The sequence below is a fragment of the Sphaerodactylus townsendi genome, linkage group LG04 (genome assembly GCF_021028975.2).
Source record: "Sphaerodactylus townsendi isolate TG3544 linkage group LG04, MPM_Stown_v2.3, whole genome shotgun sequence".
NCBI lineage: Eukaryota > Metazoa > Chordata > Lepidosauria > Squamata > Sphaerodactylidae > Sphaerodactylus > Sphaerodactylus townsendi.
In genome coordinates, this window is record NC_059428.1 from 75,520,324 (window position 1) to 75,542,828 (window position 22,505).

The window sequence follows — 22,505 nt, forward strand, 5'->3', positions numbered from 1 at the left end:
AAGCTGTGGCTTATTGTGGTGAAATGGAAAAAGGAAATTAGTAGCAGCAACAAATCAATTGCAGAGGGCCAGGCAGTAATGCGTGCTCATGCAAAACACGCAGCCTGGATACTGTGCAATGTCATTGATGTGTGTGCCCTGCATTCCTCGGTATTGGAAAGTGCACCCTCCCACACATACTGGGGTCTGGCTGGTCATGAGCCTTTACCTGGGAGTAAGTTTGGTTGGTGGCAATGGGTGTCGCTTCTGAGGGAAACCTCCTCTGAGGGGCGTGACGAAGTCATTCAAAAGTAGCACGCCACAGTTGCTGTACCGAAGCTTACTCCTGGAGTAATGTAAGTGCCTTGGTTTTCTTAACTGTAACCGCAGTATTCCAGGGGAATCTAGGGTGCCTGGCCCCTCCCTCCCATCCCTTGCATGTCGCCCCTCACCTCTCTTCCCTCCCTCACTCTCTTCCCTTGCATGCCACCCCTCCCCCTTCTTCCCTTCCCTTCCTCCTCATTGGTGGGTGGGTCATACCTTCAAGATGCTGGGACCCCTGCCTCCCCTCCCTTGCATGCCCCCCCCCACTGTCCCCCCTCTCCCCCTTCTTTTCCCTTGCATGCCTCCCCCTCCGTCCCTTTCCTCTCCCTCCCTCTCTTCCCTTGCATGCCACCCCTCCCTCCCTCCCTCCCTCCCTCCCTCCCTTCCCTCTCCCTCGTGTGCATGTGTGTGTATGTGTTTCACTTCCACTCGTTACTGCCTATGTACTGTTTTCACTGCTCATATCTCGCCATCTGAATGAACATTCTAAGCAGCACGAACATTCTAAGGGTGACAGTTACACACACGCAGCTGCATGTCCTTCACCAGGGAGAGCCAGGAAAAAGGATAACCACAGGTTTGCCAAAAATTTCTAAAGTTCTAAATCCTCCTTGTAACACATGTCTGTGCTTGCTCACATGACATAAATTTTAAGCAGAAATTTCAGAGCTGCCATATCTTTGAAGATTCTACTTCCAAGGCTAGGGGAAGCTTCTGAATGCTGATCCAGTGCTCTGTTTCAGCTCTTTGACCAAACTGTTTCTCTTTTTTCTCTCAGAAATTCCTGCAAACATCACTCAATACCTCATGCAAACTTGTTTCTTGTTTTGAAGCAGGTACCATTTTACTTTTACAAGTCATTTTAAAAGGTGCAAGATGCATAGTGAGAGTTGCACATTGGGGGTTAATATGTATAATTGGTATAATGCTTGTTTTGCAGTGAATGTTCTGGAGTGTTCATTGTATTTGTGGTTGTTTTTGCTTCTCAACCAGCTTTCTCAGAAAGCTCCTTTTCATAAAGTAGTGATAGTAGTGATAGTAACAGACTGCAGCACTACTAAAAGTATAGATTACATCAGTTATAAAGTTGTAGGATTTTACACTGAAAATGTCTGAATTCTTCATGGTGGGGAGCTCACTTGTGGTTCAGTATGGCCTTCCTAAACACTGATGATATAGATAAGGATTAATCCTCAGTTCTGGAATGACTGAATGATTAATACATATTAGAAGATGTGCAAGATAAGATTTTTTTTACAAAATTTATTTTTTCTGATCAAACTTTTCTTTTTTAAAAATTAAAATTTCAAAATTTTACAACAAAATAAAAAAGCAATAGATCATATAATTAATTAAATCATATAATTAATTAAACAAGGAAGAAAATAGTATATAAACAAGTACCACTTCAAAATATCTGATTATGGTTAACTGGTTTTCTAAATTTGGTTTTGTGGTGACCCTTCCACCTACAGTCACCAAAAACATGTCTAAATATAAGATAAATCCCAACTTAAGGAAAATAGGATGGGATTCCAATGGGATTCCAATGTTTCTTCAAAGTAAGATTTTATTACTGATAGGTAACTTCAAGGTTTCAAGCAATATATTTACAAAATAAAATCTGAGGCAACAAATACTTTGAGGACTTCACTCAACATAAATTCACTCTAACACTGCTCTCAGTTTAAAGTCACACACACACATATTAAAATTGAAACAATCCTCTTCAGTTGACCTTTATAAGTGAGAAAAGTCCTTCCCATTTAAAAAGCCATGTCAACCTTCTCTGCTGTGTTCTTAAAATATCAACCAGAAATGCATAGTCCTTCCTTTTCTGTAAGACTCTCAATGATGTTTCTTTCATCACAAGAATATCTTTATCTTCTATTTTAAAAACTACTTTTCTGTGAGCTTCTAGGATTTGATCTGCTATTTCTTTTGAATAGAAGAATATTACAATGTCTCTGGACAATCCTTTCAAATTTAGATTTTCTGAGTTGACTCTGTAAATCTTTTCCATCTTTAACTCCATTTTTTTCTTTTTCCATCTTCAGAAACTTGACCAAAGTCAATATACTGATAGACGTTGCCTTAAGGTAGCTAGGAATCTCTTCAATTTTTATTGAAACTGATGCCTTCCTGGTCTGAGCCAAATCATCATTAGATTTCACTAGATTTCACTAGATTTCACTAGATTTAGCAGAATTCCAAAAGTTCAAAAGGAACCACCCTCCCCACTCTCTCTGGTTTAGTGAAATTTTGTAATGATGTTTCTTTTTTGTTTTTAGTCTGGCAATCCACCAACTGAAGAAGTGATGTGTGGGATTTTCTTTTTAAAAAATATCTTTAAATAATTATCCCACTCTGGAGCCTTCTCTTCTAAGATTGTATTTTAATCAAATTTCATGTAACTCTTTTCTGGAATCTGCATTTTATTGATCATTTCATACCTTTAGAAAGATTGTCTGATTTCCGTTGGACTTATCAACAGTGGGATTCTGGGCTTCCCTTATGGATCTCTTTATTTCTTCATTCCCTCAATGAAATGGGAGATTCTGGACACAGTGTGTAACAGACTTCCCTCTGTGATATACATCTGAAGATGCCAGCCACAGATGCAGGCAAAACATTAAGAACAAGATCTACCAGACCATGGCCACACAGCCCAAAAAACCCACAACAATCAAAAGACCATACGTTTGAATTTACAGTTTATCTGAGAGAATTCATATTGGGAGACTTCAAAGGCAGGAAACTAGCTAAAACATTGGTCTTTTCTGCACAAGTAATTTAAAATGTATTCTGCTGCCAAATGCCACTTTTTTGTTGGTATTTCAGATGTTTCCCTTCTGTTTGGATCCAGAAACGTTTTCACTTTGCTTTTACTCCATTATTTTCATGAACACTTTTACCATGATGTTTTTTTCAAATGATTTTCAACTCAGCTTCCCTTGAGTGTGCAATCATATTATTTCATTGTTTATTTATCTGACTCACTAAACACACATTACTTATCCATGTCCCCATCTCACTGAACCTCCCCTCAGCCATTTTCTTTTTTCCTTGGTTGGCCTTCTACTAGCCATTTTTCCCCATGCATTTTTTTTAAAAAATGAAATAAGATTAGTAATAGAGCACTGTTGCTATGGAAAAAACCTTGGAATTCTTGAAAAGCTGCTGGTCTTTCCCATGGGTTCTGGAATCCATCTCATTGCAGATCAAATGCAACTTTTCATTAAAATCAATAACTCTATGATAGAAATGTGAATGGTAACCTAGCCAAATATATTACAAGCTTCTATATGGTGCACACTGCAGGGCTATCCTATGTTGTGCACTCTGGCATTTCACTCATTTCACTTATTTCTCCCTCTTGCACATTTCTCAAGCAAACAAAATAAATGTATTTAGCTGCTTTGATTCTTGAGTGTATGATAGTTTGATGGATTGATGATGTGTATGTGCAAACAGAAATGGACAAATTGGCTGGGCTGCTAGGTTTTTGATGTGTGTGTACTGATGTGCATATTGTGGGATTGCACCTTCACTTGTAGCATTGATTCTGAGTACAAACTTTTCCAAATCAAAAAAATGGAAGAGACACATGTACTTAAAACAAACTTCCTTTCCTGGAAACTTCTAATTCATGGGCTTGTTCTCCTAATGCAGAGATTCCTGAATGTGCAATAAAAAGCTGCTTGGCTGCAAGTCCAGAACAGAGAAACTCAGAAAAGAAGAGAGGCAGGTTTTTTTTAAAAAAAACGAAGAACCACAGTCACAGTGACCAATTAGTGAAGGGTAACATTAGCTCTGGTTAATGTTTAATGCCAATCTCAAAAGCAAACAGTACGCGGCTACAGTAGAAGGACACATCCTCCTGGCCAGATTTTACTTTACTGTGAGACTTGGCAGGCCTGAGCGGAAAAACAATCTTATGAGGAACCCTGAAAGCTAACATGCAAGATACTTTACTTCAATGATTTACTTATTAAGACATATATGATTAAGGCTCTGTAACCATACTTTTTATGTAAAAACCTGTAGTAGATGAAACTTGTAATAGACTTTGTACTTTACAAAAGACTTTTCGAGACAATATAACCCTGCCTCTCAGACAATAAAAGGTGCACAGTTGCAAGGAAAAGGTAGCTGTCAAGCTCTAACTATGGTGTGTGTGGCATCTTTTTGCTAGCACTTCACTTCAATTGCTTCAAATTAGCAGACTGAACAGGGGCTATGCAAGCATATTTAGCAATTTATTGCATCACTGATGGAGCACATGGACCCCCCGCCCAAAAGAGGGTGAATGGAAGGCATGTCCAGTGCAATTATCCATGACATTAGGAAAGATGTGCCACCCCCACTCACCACTTCCAGAGTGGATAAGTTAAAACTGATTAAAGTAAGCAGGAAACAGCATTGAAATGTGAGGCATGTGGACAAAAATCTATTGGATTGACATGTCTAAAATATGGGGTAAGTCAAAGTAACTGACACATGAGTCAGTTTACTTTGAGAGATTTTAAAAGGAACAAGATGTCTAGTATAGACAGTTTGACAAGTATCCCTTTACACTTTCTTCCTTTCTTTTTGCTTTAGTCTTAATTCCTTCTTTTTCTTTATTCATTCTTGTTGGGGAGGAGAATTAAATATCTATTTTATTGATTGATTGCATTTAAAGCCCACTTTTCTTCTATCATGTAATTGTTCTTTTCTTTGATTGCAATTGGATAATAGAACAGTAAATCATAAAAATAAAACCCCAAAATGAGAGAGGTTTTGCCTCCATGTGAAAAGCAGAACTTTATTCTCCAAGATCTGATAAGTACCTTTCAATACATGGATGCTATGGCTGGCTGTTGAAAGAACAAGAACCATAAAACAAAGGAACAAAAGGCCATAAAGTAAAGGAACAAAAAGAAAATTGAAGTGAGAAAGAGAATCTTTGCTGGACAGAACTTCGAATTGAATAAGCATATAGTAGAATTTTGCTTATAAGGCATAAATGGCTGGATTTCTATGAGGAAAGTAGTCCTATATTATAAGCTGTGTGGAACTCTACTTTGAATTCTGCTGGGAACTAAGGGAAACAACTTCACAGCCAAAAGCATCTTGATATATAAACAGACAATATCTCTTAACATTTCTTGGCAGAAATCAGTGAAGAGGGTCTATAAATGAATGTGTTGCATAACAAGAGAATAAAGGCAATGCTGTTTATATGCTAATAAAATAAGAAATAAAACCATTACAACTGGCAAAGCAATCTTCCTAAAAGTTTAGAATGCTGCATCAGTGAAACATAAGGATGATCAGGGTCACATTCTGTCATTTAGTATGCAATATGCAAAGATGGCTGCAAGATTTAGCAAAAGAATCAGCATGATTTTCTGCACACAACTACTTCCATCTACATAAATAGCAAAATACAAAGACTGTATGTACACACTCTGGGTGAGAGATTATGTTTATGGTGTTTTGTCAGGGAATAAAAAAATCACCATAAATGCACCATGGAGTAGATAAGCACCCGAAAAAGCATCTTTATAGACATTTTAAAATATTTTAACCCTGAAGAGCATAATAGTAGGGATATGTATCTGATAAACTAATCAAGACTCTGGTTACTTCACTCTTTTTTTCCCTCGAGCTGTCTTAATGGATGATCAGAAGACCAATACATTTATATAAGAAGCGTTTTTATTTACTTAGTTTTTTTTTAACTTCCTTGCATGAAACCAGTACAGCATTCATAACTGTACTTTGATAACTAGTAGTGTAAAGGGTCAGAAAAAACAGGGTTTTGAAAGTAAAATAATAAATAGCACAACAAAGAGTTTAATCTGTTGCGAATAAAGCAAAATGGAAAGTATCTGGAAATCCAAGCAGAAATTTCTAAGAGAAAATCAATAACAATAAGATCACCTGATGGGGGAGGGGGAAAGCATCAAAATATAGTTGCAAATTCTCAATACAGAGAAAACAAATAATCAGATGGTTATTTCCAGTTTTCTTGTTGATTTTTTAAAATCAATGATATTTAAAAATACTCCCCAGTCCAGAGAAAACAAATAATCAATTGGTCATTTCCAGTTTTCTTGTTGAATTAAAAAAAATATCAGTGATATTTAAAAATACAAATGGATGAAACGTTCCTCCCAATCCTCCAGCTTTTTCCTCTTCTCAAGCAAAAAACTTTACTATTGAAAGTGGGAAAGTGGAAAAGTCATAGCCAGTCTCTGGAGACCCCAGCAACAGGCTTTCAAGGCAAGTGAGACTCAAAGGTGGTTTGCCATTGAGTTTTTCTCCAGTCTTCCTTAGTGTTCCCCCTTCCAAGTACCAGCCCTACTTAGCTTCTGAGATCTGATGAGATCAAGCTATACCATTCTGGCTTTCTTCCCAGCAGACCTTCTACTCCTAACAGTTATATTTTGTTAGCTCAAAGGACACATGAGTTAGCAAGAGATATAGAATAAATGATGTGAAGTGCTCATCCCTACATAAACTTATCTTGAATTAAAGTGGCTTCAATACAGGTCTTTTTCTAAACTTTGGAAAAACACTTTCAGGAATCACAATTATACTGACCTGGTTGGTCAAGATCTCTGATATAAAGCAGCCAAGCAGAACACTGTCTGTACTTTGAGTATGTACATATGTTTGAGAGTGTATTGATTTTTTAAATCATTTGTGTCCATAATTCCAGCTAAGTTTCATGTCCTCTTCTGAGAATGATGAAGCTCCAGATTCCAGATGCTAAAAACTGTCATTGGTTATCTTTCTGATGACAAGGTCTTAGTCATCTATCTCTCTATTGAGCTCTTGATTAAGTGTATTCTATCTTTTAAAAAAAATTATATCAGAAAAGGTATCTTACAGCAGTACTTGCTAAGCCTGTTATCTGTTAAATTTCTAGATGTATTACAGCATAATCTAATAATCCTTTCCTGGGAGTAAGCTCTGGTGGATAGACCTGAGTAGGTTTCTGAGTAGACCTGTTTAGAATTTCTTTCTTAGTCTCATGGGTTTGGTTATATGCATAAAATGTAAATGTCTAAGCACCTTGCTGAACAGAACATACATTAGAATTTCTATGTTGGTTGGAATTGCTGGTCAAATGTATGGGAGGATAGCAGGGTAGAAGGAATAAGCCATTCCTGGCTTATGAATTTAACTGTTTGAAGGTTATGTCAAGGAACAATCATCACTTGCGCGGTGGTCTAGATGATTGCTTTTCTTATTATCAAGGAGGCACTGGAGTGTGAAATAGAAAACCCATTGCTCTAGGTAAGAAAGAGAAGGTATTAGCTTGGGGAAAAAAGTGACAGTCTCTTTAATTATATTAGCAATGGTGCCAAAATAGAGCTAGTCATGTCACTATCACTGGGCCCAAAGTAAAGTGTGAATTTGGTATGGAAAAGCCAAAGCGAGCAACAAGTTTCAATCATCAACAATAATCAGCTATTGGTTCTTCAAGACTATAATATATTCTGGAATTTTGTTACAGTGGTATTTGAGATATTTCCTGGTTTTCAGAATGTTTTCTTAAAATTATAAAACCATTAAAATTATTGAATCTTCCCAAAGATAAAATTAAAACAAATATTAAAAACAGAGCTACAAAAATGCTTAAAATGAAGGATATTTGAGGGAATGCTAAATGAAACAAAAAGTCTTCATTCATTGGCAGAAGATGACAACAGAAGAGGCAGATGAATCTTCCTGGGGAGTGAGTTCCTGAGCTTTGGTGGCATGACTGACAATCCATTACTCCTTGTCCAAGTCTCTGGAGCAGCAGAAAACACGCTTGCTCCCTCAAAGGGATACATTTGGTTATTATAATTTTGAAATATTAATTTTGTTACGGTTACAATAAGCCTATATGATTCATGTATGATATATGGATGTTAAATGAAAGCTTTTTGCTTACTAGAATTATGGATAAGAATGTGAATAAGAATTCATATGATGATTTAATATGAAATTTGAAAAATACATAGTCATTTCATCAGCCAGCCAGTGTACTACGAATTTTTTTTTTGTTTGGGTCATTTACGTAGTACACCACCTCGCTTTTTCTTGCAAGAATATCACACCTAGTAGTTTCTTAACTTTATTGAAATCAGCTTTCTTAAAGTCTAGAATGCATGTCTGACTATGCTTGGCATCCCCTTTTCACTGTATAACAAACTCCAGGAGAAATGGTCCAGCAGAAAGGAAACTACCACTTCCACCCTATTAACCTGGTGGTTAGGAGCAAAACAAAAATAGCCAATCCCATTGTTGTCTCTTCCACCTTCTGGACCATGAAATTGTCTGCAAAGTAAGTGAGGAATTTGTTGGACCTTATAGTTCTGGCAGAGTTTGACTCTCAACAAATATCAGGGTAATTGAAATCTCCCAATACTACTACTTCTCTGTTTTGTGAAAGTTTGGTCATCTCTTCCAGGAAGGCATCCTCCTGCTCTTCAGCCCAGCTTGGGTGTCTGTAATAGACCCTCACAATGAGATCACTGTTGTTTCTCTGCCTCTTAATTTACTCAGATACTTTCAACCTGACATCCAGGATCTAAGTAATGGGACTGTTCACAGGTGTAATAATCCCTGATATATAATGCTACTCCTCTTCCTTTTCTATTTGGTCTATTTCTCTGAAATAGGTTGTATCCCTCAATTATTACAGTGCAATCATATGACCCATTTCAAGAAGTTTCAGTGATGCCTATTATATCATATTTGCTTTGCTGTGTTAAGAGTTCAAGTTCGTCTTGTTTGTTTCCCATGCTCTGTGCACTAGTTAGAGACATCTTAGGTCATGGTTCATTCTTCCTGGTTGCTTATTTGAGGTTTTCCTTCCTCCCACTGTTGGGATTTTGAACTTTTTGCTCAGTTCTCTCTATAATCTTCAGACTATTATCTCTAGCACTTGATGAACTCCTGCCGCTTGAATATTGTCTCCCTCCCAACATAACTTAGTTTAAAGCCTTTCTGGTCAGGTTTGTGAGCCTCCTAGCAAAAATGTTCTTACCTACAGCCATGAGGTGCAACCCATCCCTTGCCAGTAGTCCCTCTTCATGAAACCACTGAGCATGGTCCAAGGAGCTAAAATGGTCCTGGTGGCACCACCTGCAAAGCCAGTTGTTCACCTCCGCTATTGTTAGTTCCCTCCCTGGACAGTGTCCTTCAACTGGAAATAGAGATGAAATGACAACCTGTGCATACAGATCCTTCAGCTTCCTTCCCAGAGCCTCAACATTCCTTTGATATCCCAAAAACTATGGCCGTTTCTGCATGGCCACGCTGGGGGGTGCGTCGGCGTATACAACGCCGATACCCCCCCGGGACCGTTCGCACGAACAGTCCCAGTAAAGGCAGGGAAGATGGCGCAGTGCTGTGCCATCGCCTGATCAACGTACCTTCCCTGCGACCTTCTGGCGCTTCGCCCAGGCCAGGAGACACGCCCTCCTGCCCTGCATGACAGCTTTGGAGTCGCAGGGCAGGGGGGCATGTCCACAGGCCTGGGTAAAGCGCTGGAAGGTCGCAGGGAAGGTACGTAGATCGGGAAAGGTGGGGTGGCACCTTCCAGCCGCTGCCGTTCACACGGCAGTGGCCGGAAACCGCTGTTTTCCAAAAACCTCATTCAGGGAGCGAGGTGGGAAAATGGCAGCTTCGCGCCACTGGGGGGGAGCGAGGGCAGCATGGCTGCGATGCAGCTGCGCCCCCATGCAAACAGCTCCCTAGGGATGGCGTTTTTTCCTTGCTGTAAATGGCCCATGCAGAAAGGGGCTATGTCTTGCAGTGTCATTTGTTCTCACACAGATAAAAAGGAACAGATAATGGTCTGTGGACTTGACAAGGCTTGGCAGCCTCTTTGTAACATCATGGATTTTTGTACCAGGGAGACAGCACACATCTCAAGACATCTTGTCAGGTCTTCAAATTACTGCTTCTGTTCCTCTATCACCACCCATCGCTTCTGGAGTTTTGAAACCATTCTATGGACTGAAGCTTTTGTCACTTGCATATTCTCCAAAGACTGACTCTGTTGTTCCTGTATCTGCTTCTCATCCTCATTGACTAGGGAAAGAACTTCAAATTGATTCTGTAACTTCAAACACACAGAATGTTCCTTGGTTCCTCTACTTCTCTGTCTCATATTCCTCCAATTGCCTACCTCCTGTGTTTAAGTACTGCCATCCTCTTTAGAGAGATTTCTGGTGTGTTCCCTGCCCAGTACTGTCTACTCCACTCTGTCCAGGAAATCCTCATTCTTCTTAATGTGCTGAAAAGTAGATACTTGCATCTCAAGCTATTGGACCTTCTCTTCCAAGAGAGTAACCAACTTGCACATGCTATAGGTATAGCTATTCACATTCTCCTGCAAAAAAAACAAACATACCACAGCTGTTGCAGGAGACAGCAGCAACTCCCTAACCATCCATATTTAGTAGTCTTAAATAGTCCAGAAACAGATCAATGGGCATCCCTTTCAAAACTCCCGCAGGAAAAAAAAATGTTGGACTGGCTTTTTCACTGTTCAAGGCTGTAGTTGGGACCCACTTCTAAGCTTGGTATGTATAGGATAAGATTGGTTTGAGAAAAAGGCTTTTTAAAAAAGTAGAAATCAATTGTAAATGTGATTTCAGTTTTTAGAAAACTTCTCTTCATGTGTGCTAGATAGTACAAAAGCATGGGCAAAAAAGGGGTATTTTTGTAGTTGGACTGTGCTTTGACTATCCCTTGTCTTTTGCCACACTCTGTTTCAGGCTGAGAAGTCATCCAGACAGAAAACGAAATCGAAAGTAACTCCAAAGACTACAAGAGTTGCTTTGAGATACAAAGTCGCATCCAGCTGAAAATAACAGTGAATTAACTGTAGGCCTAGAGCTACAATACACTTAAAAGCACACTGCAACAAATTCCTTTGCCAATATCGCAGAAGAAAAACTTCCTTCCCTTGGTGAGAGCTTTTGTGAAATACTGTTTATTCCTGAGGTAAGGCTGAAATAAAGTACCAGCCACAGAGGAAACTTTTTAAAACACTTTGAATCTGATAAGCATAAACAATTATTTTCCATTTAAAATGGTTCCTGTGAATAAAATATAGCAGTAGGAATTTTTTTTAAAAGATGGATTATCCAGTTGTGGCATATTTCTAAATTAATGGGTGAAGTTCATAAAGATAATTTTCAACCAGTCTGGAAATGTTTCTTTTTGTTCTAATGTAATCTAATATAAAAATACATATTATAACAGAAGTAATATGAGTGAGAAATCAATATTTATTCTACATATTCGTATTCCAAATCCATACCCTCCTCTTGTGTGATGATAAAGTATTCAAACTGTTATTTCACTATAGGCATCACAGTCAAAACTAATACTAGGAAGAGAAAATATATATATAAACAGATGGTTATAGTGTTAGAATTATTAGAATCACTCAAAATTACACAGTGTGAATAGAAAGTGTTTATCATTGAAATGTAAAAAGAAGTTGTACATCAGTGTCCTTGTTACATTCTGGTTAGTGTCCTTGTCCTACTAGATAATGTGATCTCGATTCTTTTTTCCTTCAGAGCAGCTGTGGCCAGATTTACTTGGCACTGACTTATTTATTTGGATCATTCTTACCACACTTTTTTTTCCCACTGGGATCCAAAATCTTACTAAAAATGCAGTTTAAATAAATAGCTGGGAAAACCCCCAGAAAGACTGTTTAACTTTTTATGGGTTTTTTAAACAGGAACAGCACCTAAACCCCCACCTACTTTCAGAATGCCTGAAGTCCCCAATCTGCTCCCTTCTTAACCAGTACAGCTTCTAACTCTTCTTCCATCAAAATGCATCAACCAGCAGTTAAACTGCCCAACTCCTACTCCCCCCCTTTCAACATTGTTGTGTCCACCATTTCAAAGCTGAGGATCCTGGAGGATGGAACTTGAATCTCTCTTTCACATACTAGGAGTCATATTAATGAGTCTATTGACTCATTATGTCTATGGCATCTTATTTTTTACTACCACACTTTGGACAAAGTTTATGTACGTTGAAAATACCATGTGCCCACGAGCCTTTGAAGATTTATCTAAGCCAGATTCTACCAGATACTGGCAGCTCTTTGTGGGGTTTCTATTGAGCTTAGAGAAGCTTTCATTGATGTGAACTGTTGAATGATTGCATGCTTTGACATATATTTGTGGAAACTGTGGCATTAGTTGTCTAATAGCCCCACTTGAAGACTCTGTTCACATTAGTAACTGAGTAAAGTATTAAGCTATTCTGTTCTACTGACTGCTAGCCATTGTTTGTGCATTGTTCACATATTTGAGTGTTAGGGAGCAAGCAAGGTTTTCTTCATGTTGAACTCTTTATGTTGTATTCAGGCATTGCTTTTAAAAAATGTGATCCAGAGGGCAATCCACTCTTAGAAGTAGGTTTCCCTCAGTGGATTGCCCTTCTTGGATCAGGTGCCAAATTATATTTTTTTTTAAATTGACTGAGCTTATAAATCCTGAAGAGTTGCAACTGGAAATCCAGTCCACCTAAGCACAGCTGCCTGCTCTCCTTCTTTTAGTAAGCTGTACAGATAAGTCATTCCACCTTCTTCTGCCATAGTCTTTATATTGCCCATGACTGGCAAGTAGCATATTCATGTTTCATTTTGGTAGTTATCTGAACTGTAATTAGTATTTGAAGCATGTATCTTATGATTGAAGTATACACACTTAAGATTTTCCATAGCAGGAAGAATTAAACTGGGTGCCAACACTGATGGAAATAATGTTAAGAAATAATAAAAAATGGGAATGTATTATTAACATATCTCCAGTAGATCAAGCCTGAACAACTTGGGACCCATCAACCTGATCACAGCTCACCAGCCATGTATGGCAGTCTACCAGGGGCTTTATGAATCTTTTATGTTTGCTGTTCACTTGAGGAGATTGAGAAGCATCTGACATTTCAAAATACATGGCTGGTAGGCTCCATTTAGGTTAACAGGTTTCAAGTTACCTAGCAGCCTTGCAGTAGATGATCTCAGCAAAACCCTCCCCACTGTCACAGATGGCTCTAGACATAAGCTCTATGTTCAAATAAAATTAAATAGGCTGCCTAAAGTAGTCACAGGGTTGGATGCATTTTATATTCAGACCATAACTATGGCAGAGTGATATCCTGACTACACACCTCAGCATCTGCAGTTTTCATAATGGACATAACCAATTTGAACATCTGCTCAGTTAATTTATATAGCATTAGATGGCAACATGCTGTCACAATGGATGACAGCATAAGAAGTGATACTTAGAGGATCATGGTTCTTACAGGGTTTTCTTTATAAAAATGCACTCAAACTGGGAATAGTTTTGTAAGAATGAAATATGTAATCTGAACCTTTTTTTCCCTGATGTAGTCAAAATTTTGCGCAAAACAGGGCCAAGTGGTAGGCCATTTCACATCCTTGTGCTGTGATTGCAGCTGCTGACAAAACAATGTTTTAAAAATCAAATTTCCAAAGGGCAGTCACAAGAATTGCTGGGCAAAACCCATGCCTGCTGCTGTTCACTTTCTGAAAACACTTAGAAAGCATCAGTAAAGGTGCTGGCAGGCAGTGTGATGGAGACCTTGGCAGATCAGTTCAGTATACAGCAGCTTCATATGTTCAAACTGAGCCAGCAGAGGGCACAGTGCTGTGCTGGCCAAGGACATGTCACTGCCCGCTTCTACTTATCCATTCCCACTGGAGGATGCTTTGGCTGGGGGCTGAACAGAGAGTCTGAGGCCATAAGAAAGTTGTAGTGGCTATATTTGGAAGTTGGCCCAGTTTGGGTTGAATGAAAAATGGCAGTGAGGGAAAGGGATAGGAGACCAGGTTCTAGTAGGAGTAGTGTGGCATAGTAGGATGATTGTGGCATTTTAATGGCATTAGTGAGGTTTTAATAGTAGGGCTCTAATAGCATTAGTAGGGGTTTAAATTATAGGGTTTAATAGTATTAGCTAGGTGTAGGAAGGAGTGGAAGGTTGGGCCTGGAAGGAGGCAGTGGTCAAGGTGGGAGGTTGGCATGAGGATTGGGCACCCCTCCCCCTCCCTTGCAGTCCACCCCTCCCTCCCCTCCCTTGCACGCCACCTTTCCCTCCCCTCCCCCTTTCTCTGCTAGGGTGGGTGGGCCAGGTCCAGATGCCAGGCCCCCTCCCCTCCCTTGCATGCCACCCCTCACGTCCTCCCCTCCCTTGCATGCCTCCACTCCCCCTCCCTCCCCTCCCCCTCCCTCCGCTAGGGTGGGTGGGCCAGGTCCACATGACAGCCTCCCACCGCTTTCCTCCCCTCCCTCCCACGGGAATGGGAGTCATGGGCACCTCCCACAGGGGTGACAGCTAGAGTGAGTGCCCTGTTTCTGATTGGGATCTTGGAGCCCCCAGTTGTTCCCTAGGTGAGGGCTAGAGGGTGTGTGTGGGGACAGTTCATAGGCTGGGGATGTGCTCAAGTGCTTGAAAGAGTGGAGGGGGAAGGTAGGTTCTCAGTACTTATAGGCAGGGACAGATACGATGGCGAATGGCAGCCAAACAAGTTTTGGAAAAGGGTCATGAACTGTCTGCAAGCTATTGCCTCTTCTGAGCTCACAGAGTCTTGGGAGACATGTCACCTAGCCCACAGGTCTGGTGTTATTGTTGGTAAATGGTAGGTTGTTCCAAAATAAAATAACTACCATGCATGACTTGATCATGGATGAGGGAGCCAACCTGGCCTGCATTATGGAAGCCTGGGAAGGTGAGCTGGGAGGTCCTGCATTGACTCAGCTTTGCCCGCCTGGCTACATTGTACAACACCAACCTAGACAGGTGCGATGGGATTAGAAGTCACTGTAATTCATAAAGAAGTTTTTACCATAATCAGATATCCCTTCCACTCTAGCTGGGATAGAGGCATTGTACCTGACACTGGGTCACGGAAACGGAATGGGACTGCTGTTGGTTTACTGTTCACTCCACTGTTTAACAGCATCTCTGTCTGAGATAAGGGGGGCACTCTTGGAGATAGTGTTGGAGGCCCCCAGGACTATTGTCTTGGGGGACTTCAATCTCCACTTTGAGGATGCCTCATGTTCATCATCTTGGGAACTCTTGGTCACCATGACAACCATGGTGCTGTCTCAGTACATCTTAGGCCCAATGCTTGCAAATCCTTGACCTGTTTTTTTCCACTGAGTCAACAGGGAATGATCCATTAGTGGCGGGATGATGTGTTGCAAAACCATTGTCATGGATGGATAATCATCTGGTGACATTTGGACTGAGGCTGCCCCTCCACTGCAGGGGTGAAGGACCCATTGTAATAATCAACCCTTGAAACAAGATGGAATCCAATGGATTTCTGAGGACTCTGGGGGATTTCTTGGCTGACATGTCTGGTGGTCCTGCTATGGTCTTAATCCTGCTGTGAAATGATGAGATGCAACACCCACCACCTTCACCCTGGATCCTTGCCCATCGTAGCTAATTAAAGCTAGCTTGGGGCTGCGGTGGCCATGTAGATCAAGGAGATGGTTAATGCCTTGCTGAAAGGGGGAGTGGTGCCATTAGCTTTGAAAGAGTCTGTGGTTCGACCCCTAGTGAAGTAGTCCTCCTTGGACTTAGAGACAATGCCAAATTAAAGACCAATGGCCAATATGCCCTTTTTGAGCAAGATCCTGGAGAAGGTGGTGGGATGTCAGCTACAGGCACACTTGGAAGAAACAATTTATTTAGATCCATGTCTAATTGCATTCAAGTGGGGGTTCAGCACTGAAATTATCTTGGTCTCCCTGATGAATAATCTTGTCAGGAAGAGGGACTAGAGATCATGGATCTTTGTTGGTTCTTCTTGACCTCTTGGTGGCCTTCAATACTATCAACCATGGTATCTTGCTGGACCGTCAGTGCAGGATGGGAGTGGGAGGAACTGTTTTAAAGTGGTTTTCTTCCTACCTCAGTGGATGGTTCCGGAAGGTAGTCATGGGGGATGTGAGCTGGGCTCAGTGCTGTTCCATGCACTATTTAACATTTATATGAAGTTGCTGGGGAAGGTCATGAGGAGGTTCAGTGTGGATTGCCATCAATGTACCTGACATCCAGTTGTTCACAATTCCACCTTCATCAGGTGATGCAGTGCAGGTACTGGAGTGTTGCCTGGAAGCAGTCATGGGCTGGATGGGAGTGAATTGATTGAAGCTGAATCCTGACAAGATGGAGGTGCTGTTTGTGCTAGATTCTAAGATCCAGTCCACAGAGGGTCACCTTTGCCTGAATTGAGCAAATTTGCCTCCAAAGCATCAGGTGAGAGATTTGGGGTCATCTTGAATATGCAGCTTTCTATGGAGGTGCAGGTGGCAGCTATGACTGGGGGGGGGGGCTACCAATGTCTTTGGCTGGTTTGCCAGCTCTGCCCATTTCTGGCCAAAATGATCTGGCCACAGTTGTCCAAGCTCTGGTAACCTCCAAGTTGAACTACTGTAATATGTGGGACTACTCTTTTTTTAAAAATAGTTTATTTAAATTTCAATATAAAACAAGTGGAAGAACATAGCATGCATATTGTTAAACTTTGGGAACATACAGAAAGAAAAAAATGTGTCTGTCATTAAAGCTTGTTAGTATTAATTCATACTTTCTTTTAAGCATTTTTCCTTCTAATCTTTAACAAGGTAGTATTTTGTTCCCTTATTGGTTTGTATCTTATATTAGTTTAACACTAAACAGTATAAAATAGAGTATTAGATAGTTAGAGAGAGAACAGGTAGAAAAAAAGAGAAGAAAAGAGGTTCTTATTTAAACTCTACTTTTCTTTGGTAATTTTGTTTGTTGATCTTGTACTTAGATATACTTTGCTGTAGTGACTATATAGAAAGCTTAGATAGTGAGAAATAAAAGAGGAGTAAAAGAAAACATAGATCCCAACTATAACACCTTTAGTGAGTGGACTTCTCCTTGAACATTGTAACGCTTTTTAAGCGAAGTTGATATTTACAATTTATCTAACTAGTACACTGGTATGTGGGACTACTCTTGAAGATACTCCAGAATCTGCAGCTGGTGCAGCATGCTGTAGCTCAGGTACTAACTGACACCCCAGGCTGTGTGAATATTACACCAGTACTGAAGTATCTTCTACACTGTTCCCAGTTCACTACTGAGATCAATTTAAAGTGTTGGTTATGATCCATAAAGCGTTAAATTACCTGGGTCACACTACTTGCAGGAGCATCTTCTGCTATACAAACTGACCAAGTAGCTGAGGTCATGGGGAGGGGGGCTGTTGGCAGTCCCTTCCCCCTCTGAGCTGAGGGGGTGGGAGCTGCATGGAAGGCTTTTTCTGTAATAGCTCCCACTTTAAGGAATTTTTTTCCACTAGTGGTACGACAGGAACCAACACTATATCTTTTTGCAATTGGTTAAGACCATAATCTTCACCCAGGCATTATCCTATCTACCCCCAATCCACTGGACTTTCTCATCTGCACCTGCGAGGATTAGGGATGGGTGGGTATGTTTTAGGTATGTTTTTAGGTGTGTATTTTGGAGATATGTTTTTAGGGATGTTTTAGGGATGTTTTTGTTTTTAGGTATTTTTTAGGTATTTTTATTTGTGTATGATGCTGTTTTTATTGTAATATAAGAAACATTTTTAGAGGATTGTAACCCACTCTGGGATGCATTTGAAGGATGAGAAAGAAATCAACTAACTAAATGAATCAATCAATCAATAAATAAATCTGGTGTCTATGTACATTACAACCTGTCATGTTGTACAGATACTGCTGTTATCATGTGTAATAAGTAGAACTGTACACTCTACACATGTCGAATGTGAATCTGGTCCACTTAATGAATCTAATCTGAAAGCAAATCTACCCTAAAATAGTCAGAGTACAAATAATAAAATACTCTATCTGCTGCTTCTCATTCATCCGCTAAGTTGCTGGCTTAAAAGATTCAGAAACTTTGGGGAGCGACCAACACAATGGTTACTAGTCATCTCTGACAAACTTACAACATGTCTCTAGAAACTTTAAAGAAATTTTGAGAACCTGAGTAGAGTAATAATAGAAATATTTGCTGAGGGAAATAACATGAATGTCTGGCATGGGAACGTCAAAATAATACCAGACATTGATAAATAACAAATACTCAGTTGCCCACTAAAGTAAGACATCCCAAATATATACAACATGAATCATTCCATGCAAGAGGAAAGAAAGAGGTCAACAGTGAGAGGCAGAGCACTTAGGCTGTAAGTACAGATGGATGCAGGTCCAGGAAAAAGTGCAGTGGCAACAAACCAAGCAAGCATTTCTTTTTTAAAAAGTAATAAAGGAAAAGTATCCTGTCTGTGAAGGCTTGTGTTTGGGGCCAGTCAAGTTTAATCAAGACAGTGAAGTTTTGGCAGGCAAATTCAAATAGTCTGAGATAAATCTGCAATAAGCCAATTAAATGCTGATAGGTCCTTTATATGGCTAAAGTAAATTAATTAATCACCAAGAGGTTCTGATTAATCATGTGATGGCCAGAAGCTGTGCTAGGTAAGCTTCTCCCTGAAATTGCTGTTACATGCCACTTAAGGTAATGAAATCAGGTGAGGTCTTCCTATTCTTCTGGCTGTTTTGTTTTTTTGTTGTGGTAATAACCAGGGATTGTTTACTGAGTTGATCTACAGACAGAAAGAACATGGATACAGCACAAAAATGATGAGAGGAGCTGCTTTTAACACAGAAAATTACAAGTTCAATCCTGCACATCTCCAATTATTCAGGCAGGCAGTAAGTGATGGCAAAAACCTGGGAAGGCCACTATCAGAATAGACAGTATCAACCTTAATTGATCAATAAACTGTCTAAATAGAGCAGCATTATGCATTCCTGGATGAAAATAAAGAAATTAACACAAAATGGAGATTGCTGGTGAGACTGCTTGTTTTAATTGCTGGTGTGCTCAATTAAGAAGAAAAAGAAAAAGAAAAAGGAGAAGCGTTTGGATTTATATCCCCCCTTTCTCTCCTGTAGGAGACTCAAAGGGGCTTACAATCTCCTTGCCCTTCCCCCCTCACAACAAACACCCTGTGAGATGGGTGGGGCTGAGAGAGCTCCAAAAAGCTGTGACTAGCCCAAGGTCACCCAGCTGGCATGTGTGGGAGTGCACAGGTTAATCTGAATTCCCCAGATAAGCCTCCACGGCTCAAGCGGCAGAGCAGGGAATCAAACCCGGTTCGTCCAGATTAGAATGCACCTGCACTACGCCACTGCTGCTCCTCAAAATGAAAATGGTTGTAGTGAACATAATCTGATTTTTAAACACATTATTTGCAAAAAAAAAGGAATTATTATTGGGATTTAATATAATATAACAACATTCCAGTAGTAATTCACAAGCTACTACTGGCTACCTCTTATATGTATTATAATTATATTTGTAAAAAAAATAAAAATTGTAAACAATTAGTTAAAATTACAGTCCTTATTTTTGTTATACAAAGTCCATCTAGCTCCATTTGGAACTAAACTTACATTCCTAATAAACCTAGAAATACCATATATTTTATAATTTCTCTGGTAAATTGTTCTTCAGTTTTTCAGTATGCATCACAGGGTCTTAAATATGCCTGGCTAGAAAGGTCTTCAGTATATGCAAGCATCTATTGTTAAAGCAATATCTACGTTGATATTAAATGGCATACCAAAATAAATATATTACCTCATTAAAAATTAACTCTCATTCGTATATAGCTACAGCAGCCTTCAGCTTGATGATCAAAGTGCCTATCTTCCAAAAGGAGTTTCAAAATGCAGTGAAGTATGCTTGTGTTCCTGATGCCAGATAAACAAAGCAATTAGAAGAAAACTAGTTTAAGAGGCATTCTCCTTCTCAAAGCAGGTTGCCCATAAAAGCAAGATAGCATGCTGGGATAAATTCTTAGATCTAAACTATCACACAGTCTCATACTGGCAGCATTCTCCTGAGCTGCTATGACATGCTTCTTAGCACCGTCTGTCAGCAAATGCAAAGTTGAATGTCCACTTCATCACCTGTTAATGGTATGGTTACTTTCTTGCACTGGAGCAAGCAAAATAGACTTCCTAGTGGTAATATTGATGCTTATGGTTATAGGAAAGTCTATGTAAAAGCAGTAACACATGAATGATCTTCTGTTCAAACAGCAGTCTGATTACAAATTAGAAGAAATGCCTCTGAATACTCAAAAGAGGTTCCCTTTTTATCACATAATTTAAATTGTTCTAAATTGCATTGCAAATGTATTGTGCTTATGCTATTTTCCCACAGCTGTCTCCTACCTCCCATCTTTTAAATTCACAAAAAAATTACAAGAGATATGCCTTCCTGAATTGTCTCAGTACAGCTGGAAGCAGCATGATTTGTTACTCTGCTGTTCAATGTTGTCCATTTTCCTTTTGTAACTCTCAAAGCCAAGGAAATATGTATTCACTGAGCGCTTGCAAGTTGATGAAACACATTTTACATGTTCTTTCACTGCTGTTTAGGATCTGTGGCCCATTCCAGTAAATTCTGAACGTGAACCAATGTGATAAACACTGTTTACTCAAAAGCAGTGCATTAACTCAAAAAGTAGCTAATTTTGGAGAGAAGGGAATTTCAATTTCACTGTGTAGTTATCTGCTAAAGGTCTATTTAGCTCTGAAGTTGGCTTCTAACCAACAAGCAGTTACAAATTTATTTGATGTAATATGGCCATATATCCTTGTTCAAGTTACTCAATGCAATCTGAACATCAGCTCACAGTCTGGTCATGAGTCAAGGTAAGTTCATTTGCCAAATAGTTTTAACTAAGAAACTTACAGCATCTTCAGTCCTCAGCACTACATATTGCAATGAAAATGCTTGCACAATCCCGTTGACCACTAATTAGAAGAATCTTAAGGCTCAGTTTTGAATAGTTAGACCTATATTCTCCATCTCCCAACCAGTCCAAATGTCCAAAACCTGAATATGCAAAAAATGCTGTGTATTTTTATTACATATCAAGCATTTATTTAGCAATGTGCATGTAGTAGTTATTGCACATATAAAAAGTTATTATCTGTATATTTCTATTATTGTTCCAATGTTGTGACTTGTCTAAAATTAAAGTGAAGCATGGAAAACTATTTTTCATTAACGTGACAGTTTTAATTTAAAACTAGACCAAAACCAACAGCTTTTTCATAACGGATGTGTTCAATTTTTAGTCTTAATGACAGTAATGGGGCTTTGTTGCAGATGCTAAGTAATGAACATGTGACATTTCAATAGCTACTGAATATCATTCTTGTAAATCAGTATGTCAAAACTACCAATAACTATCCAGCTTCAAATAAAACATCCAGTCATTCTGACATAATATAATAGACTGGTTCTAAAGTACCCCCCCCCCCCAAAAAACCCCTTGAGAAATCAGCAGTAACTGAAAACATGCTCTAACCCAAGCCAGACAAAGGATCTTATTCACATACATTCTTAGCAACTTCATACCTCATTTTTCTCTAACCTTAAGGAGGCTTAAAGAGATTTATAACTGCCTTGCCTTCACTTCCCCATAACAGGCATCTTATGAGTTAGGTGGGGCTGAGAAAGTTCTGAGAGTACTGTGTTACCCAGTAGGCTTCATGCAGAGGAGTGGGGAAACAAGCCTGATTGACCAGATTAGAATCTGTCACTAATGTGCAGGAGCAAGGAATGATACCCAGTTCACCAGATTAGGGTCTTCTATTCTTAACCAGAGGTGGGATCCAGCAGGTTCTCACCAGTTCCCAAGAGTGGGTTACTAATTATTTGTGTGTGCCGAGAGGGGGTTACTAATTGGGTCCACTTTTCCGTCTCCACGCCCTCGCCTCCCCCTCTCTTCTTTCTCGTAGCCCGGCGCTTGCCGGCTAGTAAGAGGAGGGACCCTTTAAGTACTGTTGGGTCCAGGGGACTCTTTACTTGCTTGGTAGGCTATTTATTTTGGTACTCTGTTCATTTTATGATAAATTGTGATTTACCATGATGCTTGGCCACTTAAAAGCTGTATTCCTGTATGTGAGAAGGTTATGCTAATCTGTGTCTCTAATCCTGGATTAATTAATGTGAAATATTTGCAGAATATACAGTATGGATTGCGAATTCTAGTTCACAATGGATGATGTTCTGGTTTATTTTTTACTTTAAAC

General features: G+C 39.6%; 1 long non-coding RNA gene across 1 annotated transcript; it reads right to left on the minus strand.

The window, feature by feature from the left end:
- Positions 1-2,720: 2,720 nt before the first annotated feature.
- Positions 2,721-20,675, minus strand: LOC125430867. The gene is made up of 3 exons (XR_007244240.1): positions 20,665-20,675; positions 17,171-17,174; positions 2,721-2,842 (listed from the first exon to the last, which is right to left on the minus strand). It is a non-coding gene; the product is annotated as an uncharacterized LOC125430867 (long non-coding RNA).
- Positions 20,676-22,505: the final 1,830 nt, after the last annotated feature.